At 41.4% G+C, this 10,536-nt stretch overlaps 1 pseudogene; it reads left to right on the forward strand.

Annotated features, from left to right (window-relative positions):
* The first annotated feature begins 7,305 nt into the window (after positions 1 to 7,305).
* Positions 7,306 to 8,063, forward strand: LOC111548275 (annotated as a pseudogene).
* Positions 8,064 to 10,536: the final 2,473 nt, after the last annotated feature.

Below are 10,536 nucleotides of genomic sequence, written 5' to 3' on the forward strand. Positions count from 1 at the left end.
AAAAAAAAAAAAAAAAAAAAAAAAAAAAAAATTGCATTTTACAGATGTGTATAAACTATATAAACTAACAAGCCTTTTTTTTTTTTTTTTTTTTTTAGTAGAGTCTCACTCTGTCACTCAGGCCGGAGTGCAGTGGTGCAATCTCAGCTCACTGCAACCTCTGCCTCCCGGGTTCAAGTGATTCTCCCACCTCAGCCTCCCATGTAGCTGGGATTATAGGTGCCTACCACCACGCCTGCCTAATTTTTGTATTTTTAGTAGAGATGGGGTTTCACCACATTGGCCAAGCTGGTCTCAAACTCCTGATCTTAAGTGATTTTCCCACCATGGCTTCCCAAAGTGCTGGGATTACAGGCATGAGCCACCATGCCTGACCATAAATGAATAATTCTTTTAAATGCACTACTCTCTTAAACTGTGTAGAAAATACAATATGGGGTTGTAAACCAAAGTTACAATAATACTAAAAAGTGTTAGTCTTTTAAAGCATGTAGAAAACATATCATTGTTATAATAATACTAGCTTTTATAATTGCCCATAAATTTACCTTTATTTAGATCTGTATTTGTTCACATGGTTTTGAGTTACTGTTGAGTGTCCTGTCATTTCATCCTGCAGGACTCCCTTGAGTGTGTTTTTCTTATTTTGTCTCACTAGTGATACTTTGAACATTTCTTGCAGGGCAAGTCCAGTGGTAACAGGCTCCCTCAGTTTTTATTCACCTGGAAAGGTCTTCATTTCTGCCTCACTTTTGAAGGACAGTTTTGCTGAATATAGGATTCTTAGTTGACAGACTTTCCCCCACCTGCCTTTTAGCACTTTGAATATAATGGCCCACTGCCTTCTGACCTTCAAAGGTCCTGATGAGAAATCTTCTAATAATCTTATTGAGGATCCCTTACATGTGATGAGTCACTTTTCTCTTGCTTCTTTAAATATTCTGTCATTGTTTTTGGTTTCCAAAAGTTTAATTATAATGTGTCTCATTGTGGATCTCTGAGTTCATCTTAGAGTTTTTTGAGCTTCTTGGATGTTTATACTCATGTCTTTCATTTAATTTGGGAAGTTTTCAGCCATTATTTCTTCAAATATTCTCTCTGCCCCAACTCTCTCTCGCTCTCTCCTCTTTCTGAAATTACCATAATACACACTTTTGTTCACTTGATTGTGTCCCACAGGTCCCTTTGGCTCACTTTTCTTCAATCTTTATTATTTCTGTTCCTCAGACTCAATACTTTCCAGACTACAACCATGGCAGCCAACCTTTTTGTCTGCACCTCTATGATCAGCATCAGTAATCAGCAATCACGGCTTAGATGCCTAATATTTGAAGGACAGGGACCTTTTTCCCCACCTGGGTTCCCACAAGATGTTTGCAAGGTGCTCTAGGAACACTTGCACAAACTGCCTGCCAAGTGGCTCAAGGGTGGAGGATGGTTACCTGCTATTGTATTCAGGAGCTGAATTTGACCAGATTTAAACTCACTTTAGCATCCAAGACTTCTCCTGGATGTTGCAAGCCTTCAGTAGACTCTAGAGTTTCAAAATAGTTTCATTAGACAAATTCTACCTGTGCCATGGTTGTCAGGTGGGGAGACAGATTCCTGGTGCCTTCTACTTTGTCATCTTCCCAGAATCCTGTATCAAGTAGCTGGGATTTTAATTGGGAATGTATTGAATCTATAAAGTCAGGAAGAACTGACATCTTAATAATATTAAGTCTTCCTATTCAAGAACAAGAAATATCTCTTGATTTATTTAGTTCTGTTTGATTTCTTCCATCAGAGTTTTGTATTTTCCCTCACATAGATTATATGTGTATTTTATTAGATTTATATCAAAGTATTTCATTTTTGGTGGTGCTAACGTAAATGGTACAATGCTTTTAATTTCACATTCTACTAGTTTATTGCTGGTATATTTAGCTGGCATATAGGATAGTGAGTGAAATTTTTATACTAACTTTGTATCCTGCAATCTTGCTATAATTGTTTATTAGTTCCAGGTTTTATTTTTTGTCACTTCTTTTGGATTTTTACATAGAAAATCAGGTCTTCTATGAACAAAGACAGTTTTTATTTCTTCTGTCCAAATCTATATAACTTTTATTCCCTTAGTTAAGAGTTCTAGTACAATACTGAAAAGGAGTGGTGAAAGGGAACATTCTGGCCTTGTTCCTGATCTTAGCAAGAAAGCTTCCAGTTTCTTACCTTAAGTATGTTGTTAGTGTCAGGCTTTCTGTAGATGTTCTTTATCAAGTTGAAGACTTTCTCCTCTGTTCTTACTTTGCTGAAAGATTTTTTTTTTTTTTTTGAGATGGGGCCTCACTTTATTGCTCAGGCTGGAATTCAGTGGCATAATCATGGCTCATTGCAGCCTCAACCTCTTGGGCTCAGGTGATACCTCCTGAGGAGCTGGGACTGTAGGTGCATGCCACCACACCTGGATAATTTTTGGATTTTTTGTAGCGAATTTTCACTGGGTGCAGTGGCTCACGCCTATAATCCCAGCACTTTGGGAGGCTGAGGAGGGTGGATCACCTGAGGTCAGGAATTCAAGACCAGCCTGGCTAACATGGTGAAACTCCATCTCTATTAAAAACACACAAAATTAGCCGGGCATGGTGGCAGGCGCCTGTAGTCCCAGCTACTCAGGAGGCTGAGGCAGGAGAATGGTGTGAACCTGGGGGGTGGAGCTTACAGTGAGCCGAGATCGCACCACTGCACTCCAACCTGGGCGACAGAGCAAGACTCCGACTCAAAAAAAAAAAAAAAAAGGAAAAAAAAGAAAGAAAGGAAACAAGGAGACAATAGAGGATAGATAAGACAAGAAACATTAAAAGACATGCCTCTTAGTAACTATGAATTAACAGAGACCAGTTTTAAAGTACGAATTCTCTAAGAGGATAGTTAAAATTTTAATCATATCTTAAATCAGATTATTCAAATCAATCATATAGTGATATATCCAAATATTACTAAGCAGACGCTTTGATAGTTAAGAGAAGGAAGAATAAACTTTGCAAAGGGAAGGTCTAGATAGGGAAAGAATTTTGAGAGCTTTCAGGCAGGATGAAGGGGCTAATTACCTGGAGGATAGGGATACTGAAAAGCATGAAGGAGATTGCTAATGACAAACTTTACCTCCCTTATAATTTTGCCTAAAACCATGGAGGTATTGGATGTTTGACTGGCTTGAAAACCTGTAACTTTCATTTTCTTTTATTCATACCTGCATTCCCATGCATTGTATTTAAATAAATATTCTTAAAAAATAAAAACAAAAATGAAATTTCCTCAGCTATTTATATTCCTTCGACTCTAGCCTCTCGTCATAAATGCTTAGTTTTACTATCTCCCTTCTTTTCTCGTCCTCTTTTACTTTTTGGTGCCCCGTTCTTTGATGGAACAAAATCCTATTTCCTTGCATTTTTTTACACATAGCAATTCATGTTTCTCTAGTCCTTACCCCAGAATCAGCTCTGGGGCTATGGAGATTCAAGAGCTCAGGTAATTATTTGAAAACCTTGTGTTTAAAACTCTGGTCATTAGAAAAGATCCATACCCTAGCATTAGAGGAGGGGTTTATTCTGTTATTACATTTTGTCTTTGCAGTGTTTTGCAAAGCTGCTGCACAATTTTTTTTTTCTAAGAGTAGACTGAAAAAAAGACCAAACACATTATTAATTGTGGTAATTTTCTTGCTCATCTTTCTGTACTGGGAAATGACTATAGCTTTTCTGCCTTTAAAGAGGTATTAGCTCCACTGCTCTCTTTAAGCTGTGCTTTTGGATTTGCGCTAGGTGTTGCTGGGTAGCTAAGCTAGTTCAAAGGGGCAGCATATGCAGTAAGATCTGTGGAAGAAGCAGTACTTTCAGGGTGTTGGTTGTTACATCTCCCTCTTCTACCTCACTGCCCTAACTTACCATCAGAACTAAGAAGAAACTTTACTTATATGGATGAACAAAATAATCAACACTCAAAAATCAGAAACTAATTTAAACATTAGACATATAACCAATTAGAAAATGTAACAATAAAATATATTCAAAATAGTAAAGAATAAAACACCCAAGGATAAAAATAACTGTAGAAGATATATATGAAGAAAACTTTAAAACTTTCCTACAGGACATAACAAAAGACTGATTTCAATAGTGGCATGCCACATAATCACTTTCTTTCCTCCTCTATAGCTAGAGATAACTATATGATATATTTCTGTCCAATGAGACAATAGAGTAAACATGTATTTGCTTTGCAAACACTAATAGGCCAGGCGCGGTGGCTCAAGCCTGTAATCCCAGCACTTTGGGAGGCCGAGACGGGTGGATCACGAGGTCAGGAGATTGAGACCATCCTGGCTAAAACGGTGAAACCCCGTCTCTACTAAAAACTACAAAAAAAAAAAAAAAAAACAAAACTAGCCGGGTGAGGTGGCAGGTACCTGTAGTCCCAGCTACTCGGGAGGCTGAGGCAGGAGAATGGTGTGAACCCGGGAGGCGGAGCTTGCAGTGAGCTGAAATCCGGCCACTGCACTCCAGCCTGGGCGACAGAGCAAGACTCCGTCTCAAAAAAAAAACAAAAACAAACAAACAAAAAAAAACACTAATAGTGCTGCTCTCAGCTTTTCCTTTTTGTTTTGAGATGGTCTCGTTCTGTCACCCAGGCTGGAGTGCAGTGGTGCTTGATCATGGCTCACTGCAGCCTCAACCTTCCTTGGTTCAAGCAATGCTCCTGTCTCAGCCTCCTGATTAGCTGGGACTTCAGGTACATGCCACGATGCCTGGCTTTTTTTTTTTTTTTTTAGACAGAGGCTCTCTCTTGTTACCCAAGCCGGAGTGCAGTGGTGCGATTTTGGCTCACTGCAACCTCCGCCTCCTGGGTTCAAGTGATTCTTCTGCCTCAGCCCCCCGAGTAGATGGTATTACAGATATGTGCCTCCACACCCGGTTAATTTTGTATTTTTAGTAGAGACGGGGTTTCTCCATGTTGGTCAGGCTGGTCTCAAACTCCCGACCTCAGGTGATCCGCCCATCTCAGCCTCCCAAAGTGCTGGGATTATAGGCGTGAGCCATCATGCCTGGCCTGCCTGCTAATTTTTAAATTATTTTTTGTAGAGACAGGGTCTCGCTGTGCTATCCAAGCTGGTCTTAAATTCAAGACCAAGTGATTCTCCTGCCTTAGCCTCCCAAATACTGTGATTACAGGTGTGAACCACTGTACCCAGCATCCTCTAGTCTTAAATGCTATTGTGATGGCCAGAGCTGCAACAGTCATCTTGGATATATGAAGCAAAAAGCATGAAGTCAAGAGCCAATATACTGAGGATGGAAGAGCAGAAATACAGAAAAACCTTAAGTCGTCAATGACAGTGTTGAGCAGGGGAAACTGCCAAGAACTATCTATTTCTAGAATTTTTGTTATGTGAGAAAACTAAAGCCGTATTTTCAAAGCCAGTATTAGTTGGATTGTCTATTACAGGGAGCTACATACTTTTCTAGGAAAGTGTAAATACTACAAAAGACAATAAGTCTAATATCAACCAGGTGCAGTGGCACATGCCAATAACTCAGGAGGCTGAGGTGGGAAGACTGCTTGAGCCCAGGAGTTCAAATCCAGCCTAGGCAACATAGCAAGACCCCATCTCCACACTTGATCTTAGCCAAAAGGCTGATAAGCAATAAGACCCAATTTCTAAAAAAATAAAAATAAAATCAGATGATGGAAGACAAAAAGAATAAAGGGAAAGAACAGGAAAGATTTCATTATCAATTGCATCTTTCTTATAACAGTCATTAGATCAATCTAAAGAAAATGATCATTAGGGCATATATAAAGTTATTATAAATGCATTCAATAGAAAAAATATAAACATTCTAAATTATTGGAATAAATACAAACAAAAATAAAGGAAAGGAAACACAGACCACATTTTGAAAATAAGTAAGGTTATAGACATGAAAAGCATATCCCAATAATATGATATATTCCAAACCAAATACAATCCGTGTAAATAAATGTGAATACTTGGGGGTCTCTCTAAGCCTTCTCTGGCTATAAAGGCTGCCCATAAAAAAATTTAAAAACATTTTTAGGTTGGGCACAGTGGCTCGTGCCTGTGTTCCCAGCACTTTGGGAGGCTGAGGTGGGCAGATCATATGAGGTCAGGAGTTCGAGACCAGTCTGGCCAACATAGTGAAACCCCATCTCTACTAAAAATACAAAAATTAGCCAGGCATGGTGGCACATGTCTGTAGTCCCAACTACTTAGGAGGCTCAGGCAGGAAAATTGCTTGAATCCGGGAGGTGGAGGTTGCAGTGAGCCGAGATCATGCTTGAACTTTAGCCTGGGTGACAGTACAAGACCCTGTCTCAAAAAAGAAAAAGAAATTTAAAAATTAAAAATTAAAAAAAGTGAATACTTAATATTACCTAGTAGGCTGGGAGCAGTGGATCATACCTGTAATCCCAACACACTGGGAGGCTTAGGTGGGAGAATTGTATGAGGCCAGGAGTTCAAGACCAGCTTGGAGCAACATAGGACCTATCTCTAAAAAAAAAAAAAAAAAAAAAGCATATATAAAAGGAAAAATTGACAAATTGCATTTCATGAAAATGAAAAACTTCTGTTCTGTGAAAGACCCCATTAAGAAGAGGAAGAACAAGCTACAGAGTGGAAGGAAATATTTGCAAACCACATCTGACAAAGGACTAGGATATAAAAAGAACTCTCAAACCCCAGCAATTAAAAAAGCACACAAAGGAAACAATCCAATGAGAATGGGCAAATACCTGAACAGGCATCTCACCAAAGAGGATACACAGATGGCAAATAAACACATGAAAAGATATTCAACATCAATAGACATTAGAAAAATGCAAATTAAAAATCACAGTGAGACATCACTACACGTCTATTAGAATGGCTAAAATAGGCCGGGCGCGGTGGCTCAAGCCTGTAATCCCAGCACTTTCGGAGGCCGAGATGGGCGGATCACGAGGTCGGGAGATGGAGACCATCCTGGCTAACACGGTGAAACCCCGTCTCTACTAAAAAATACAAAAAACTAGCCGGGCGCGGTGGCGGGCGCCTGTAGTCCCAGCTACTCGGGAGGCTGAGGCAGGAGAATGGCGTAAACCCGGGAGGTGGAGCTTGCAGTGAGCTGAGATCCGGCCACTACACTCCAGCCTGGGCGACAGAGCGAGACTCCGTCTCAAAAAAAAAAGATTTTGTATGTGTGGTTGAGGAATTCATGTGGAGGTCAGTGGAAGCAAGTGTGAGAGGGTCCAGCAGAAGGAAACATGGCTGCCAAAATGTTTGAGTCCATTGGCAAGTTTGGCCTGGCCTTAGCTGTTGCAGGAGGCATAATGAACTCTTGCCTTATATAATGTGGATGCTGGGCACAGAGCTGTCATCTTTGACCGATCTGGGGTACAGGACACTGTGATAGGGGAACGAACTCACTTTCTCATCCCATGGATACAGAAACCAATTACCTTTGTCATTCTCGACCACATAAGGTGCCAGTCATCACTGGTAGCAAAGATTTACAGAATGTCAATACCCTACTGTGCATCCTCTTCCTGCCTGTCCCCAGCCAGCTTCCTTGTGTCTTCACCAGCATCGGAGAGGGCTGTGATGAGCCTGTGCTGCCACACATCACTACAGACATCCTTAAGCAGGTGGTGGGTCGCTTTGAGGCTGCAGAAGCAATCACCCAGAGAGAGATGGTCTCCAGGCAGGTGAAGGACGACCTTACGGAGCAGCAGCCTCCTTTTGGCTCATCCTGGACGATATCTCCTCGACACATCTGACCTTCGGGAAGGAGTTCACAGAAGCAGTGGAAGCCAAACAGGTGGCTCAGCAGGAAGCAGAGAGGGCCAGATTTGTGGTGGAAAAGGCTGGACAGCAGAAAAAGGCAGCCATGATATCTGCTGAAGGCTACTCCAAGGCAGCCGAGCTGATCACCACCTCACTGGCCACCGTGGGGACTGGCCTGATGGAGCTGGGCCAGCAGGAAGCTACTGGGGATACCGTGTGCCAGCTCTCACGCTCCTGAGGCGGCGAAGTACCTGCTCCTTCCGCTGCCCCAGTGAGGGCCCACCCTGCCTGCATCTGTGCCGGCCAACTGGGCCACAGCCCCAATGATTCCAAACACCGCCTTCCTTCCCCCCTACCCCAGGAATTACTGTGAAATTTCATTATTGGCTTAAAGTGAAGGAAATAAAAGTAAAATTACTTCAGGCTGGGAGCGGTGGCTCATGCCTGTAATCCCAGCACTTTGGGAGGCCGAGGTGGGTGGATGACTTGAGTTCTGGAGCTGGAGACCAACCTGGCCAACATGGTACTACAAAAACAAAAATTAGCTGGGCATAGTATGCCTGTAGCCCCAGCTACTCAGGAGGCTGAGGCAGGAGAATCGCTTGAACTTGGGAGGCAGAGGTTGCAGTAAGCTGAGATTGCACCACTGCACTCCTGGGCAACAGAGGGAGACTCCATCTAAAAAATAAAAGGAGGACAGAGTCTTGTGTTGCCCAAACCAATCTTGAACTACTGACCTCAAGTGATCCTCCTGCCTCGGCCTCCCTACGTACTGAGATTATAGGTGTGGGCCACTACATTACATATATATATATACACATATATATGTGTATATATATAACATTTATGTATACACAAACATATACATATATACACATTTTTTTTTTTTTGAGACAGGGTCTTGCTCTGTCGCCCAGGCTGGAGTGCAGTGGCACAATCTTGGCTCACTGCAAGCTCCGCCTCCCAGGTTCACGCCATTCTCCTGCCTCAGCCTCCCGAGTAGCTGGGACTACAGGCTCCCACCACCTTGCCCGGCTAATTTTTTGTATATTTAGTAGAGACGGGGTTTCACCGTGTTAGCCAGGATGGTCTGGATCTCCTGACCTTGTGATCCACCCACCTCGGCCTCCCAAAGTGCTGGGATTACAGGTGTGAGCCTCAGCGCCCAGCCATACACCACACATTTTTAAAGGTAAAAAAGAATTATACATATATACATACATTTTATATGTATATATACATTTATAGGTGAATATGAATTGTATATGTATATATCCTTATATATGCATATATGTAAGTATGTAAAATATAAAATTTCGATTAAAAGGAAGACAAAAGTGGTTAAAAAAATACAAAAACCAAGCCTATCCCCTTACTTCTAGACTGCTTCTCTTCACTTCATACTGTGTATCACTTGGTTAAATTCCTAAAATGCCAGCCTTCATCAGTTTGTTGTTAAAACATGAAATTGTGGCTGGGCACGGTGCAGTTTCTTTCACTATATTGCCCAGGCTAGTCTTGAACTCTTGAGCTCAAGTGATCCGCCTGCCTAGGGCCTCTTATGGATTGATTACAGGTGTGAGCCACCATGCTTGGCTGGTTCTGCAATTGTAACAACTCCTAAGTGATGCTTCTTTTGAGTAGGAAAGAGCTAGAACGTACAACCTTTGAATTCACATCACATTTACTGTATGCAACTTTGTTTGATAATGTGTGAATACCTTGCCTACTCACTTGCATTTGAAATTCCAAGAAAGCTTCTAGCAGCACTTGAACAGCTGATTATCCTTTCCTTCTCAAAACATTTTTTCCTTCTGCTTCCTTGACATTACAGTCCCCTACTTCTGTTTGTACCTCAATGTCCTCACCTTTCAGTCTTTGCATGTGCTTAATAAGTAAGTAAATCTTTATGCAGACTCATTACCTATTATTAAGTGTAACATATACTGATGCGAACACCATGGCACAGCTCCTGAATGGTTCTAGAGAGCCTTTCTCATACTGTGTCCCTCAATAAGAGTTTACATATTTTGTAGGTAGGACAATAGCCTTATGAATGAAGTCTTGGTGATGCAGCCAGAAACTCAGAGACTCCAAGTCAAATACTTATTGGTTAGACCAAATATAATTTTGCCATAGTCTGAGGATTACAGCAGGTCACATTATACTAAAGTATTTGTTGGGCTGAAACTTGCAATATGTATTTTTTGGAAGACTTTATTTTTTAGAGCAGTTTTGGAGCATCAAAATTAAGAGGACAGAGATTTCCAACATATCCCCTGCCCACCTCACAATATATTTTATGCATGAATAGTTACGATATTTTCAGCTGTATATAATGAGACCTCATTCACACCAACTAAAACAACGTGGAATTTTGTTATCTCGCAAAACAAAGCCCAGTGGTTAGGGTGTCTAGAGAGCGATGCTCTGGCTCCATTTCTATGCTATTCTCTCAGCTCTGCCTTCCTCAGAGTGTAGGGATCATCCTTAAATGGCTTTCCTCTTGGCCACATGATGGCTGCCAGCAGCAGTAGTGGTAACATGTACCCTTATTCAAGTATAAGTGGAGAGAAAGGAAACCTCTCATCTACTGTTGAATGTAAGTCTTTCCCTTCAGTTTGATTGGTCAATGTATATTCTCCCCCAGACCAGTGATAGTCACCATAAGAATGCTATGTGCTGATTGCCTTAAGCCTAGTTCTGGAGCA

The sequence above is a fragment of the Piliocolobus tephrosceles genome, chromosome 6, assembly GCF_002776525.5.
Source record: "Piliocolobus tephrosceles isolate RC106 chromosome 6, ASM277652v3, whole genome shotgun sequence".
Classification (NCBI taxonomy): Eukaryota; Metazoa; Chordata; class Mammalia; order Primates; family Cercopithecidae; genus Piliocolobus; species Piliocolobus tephrosceles.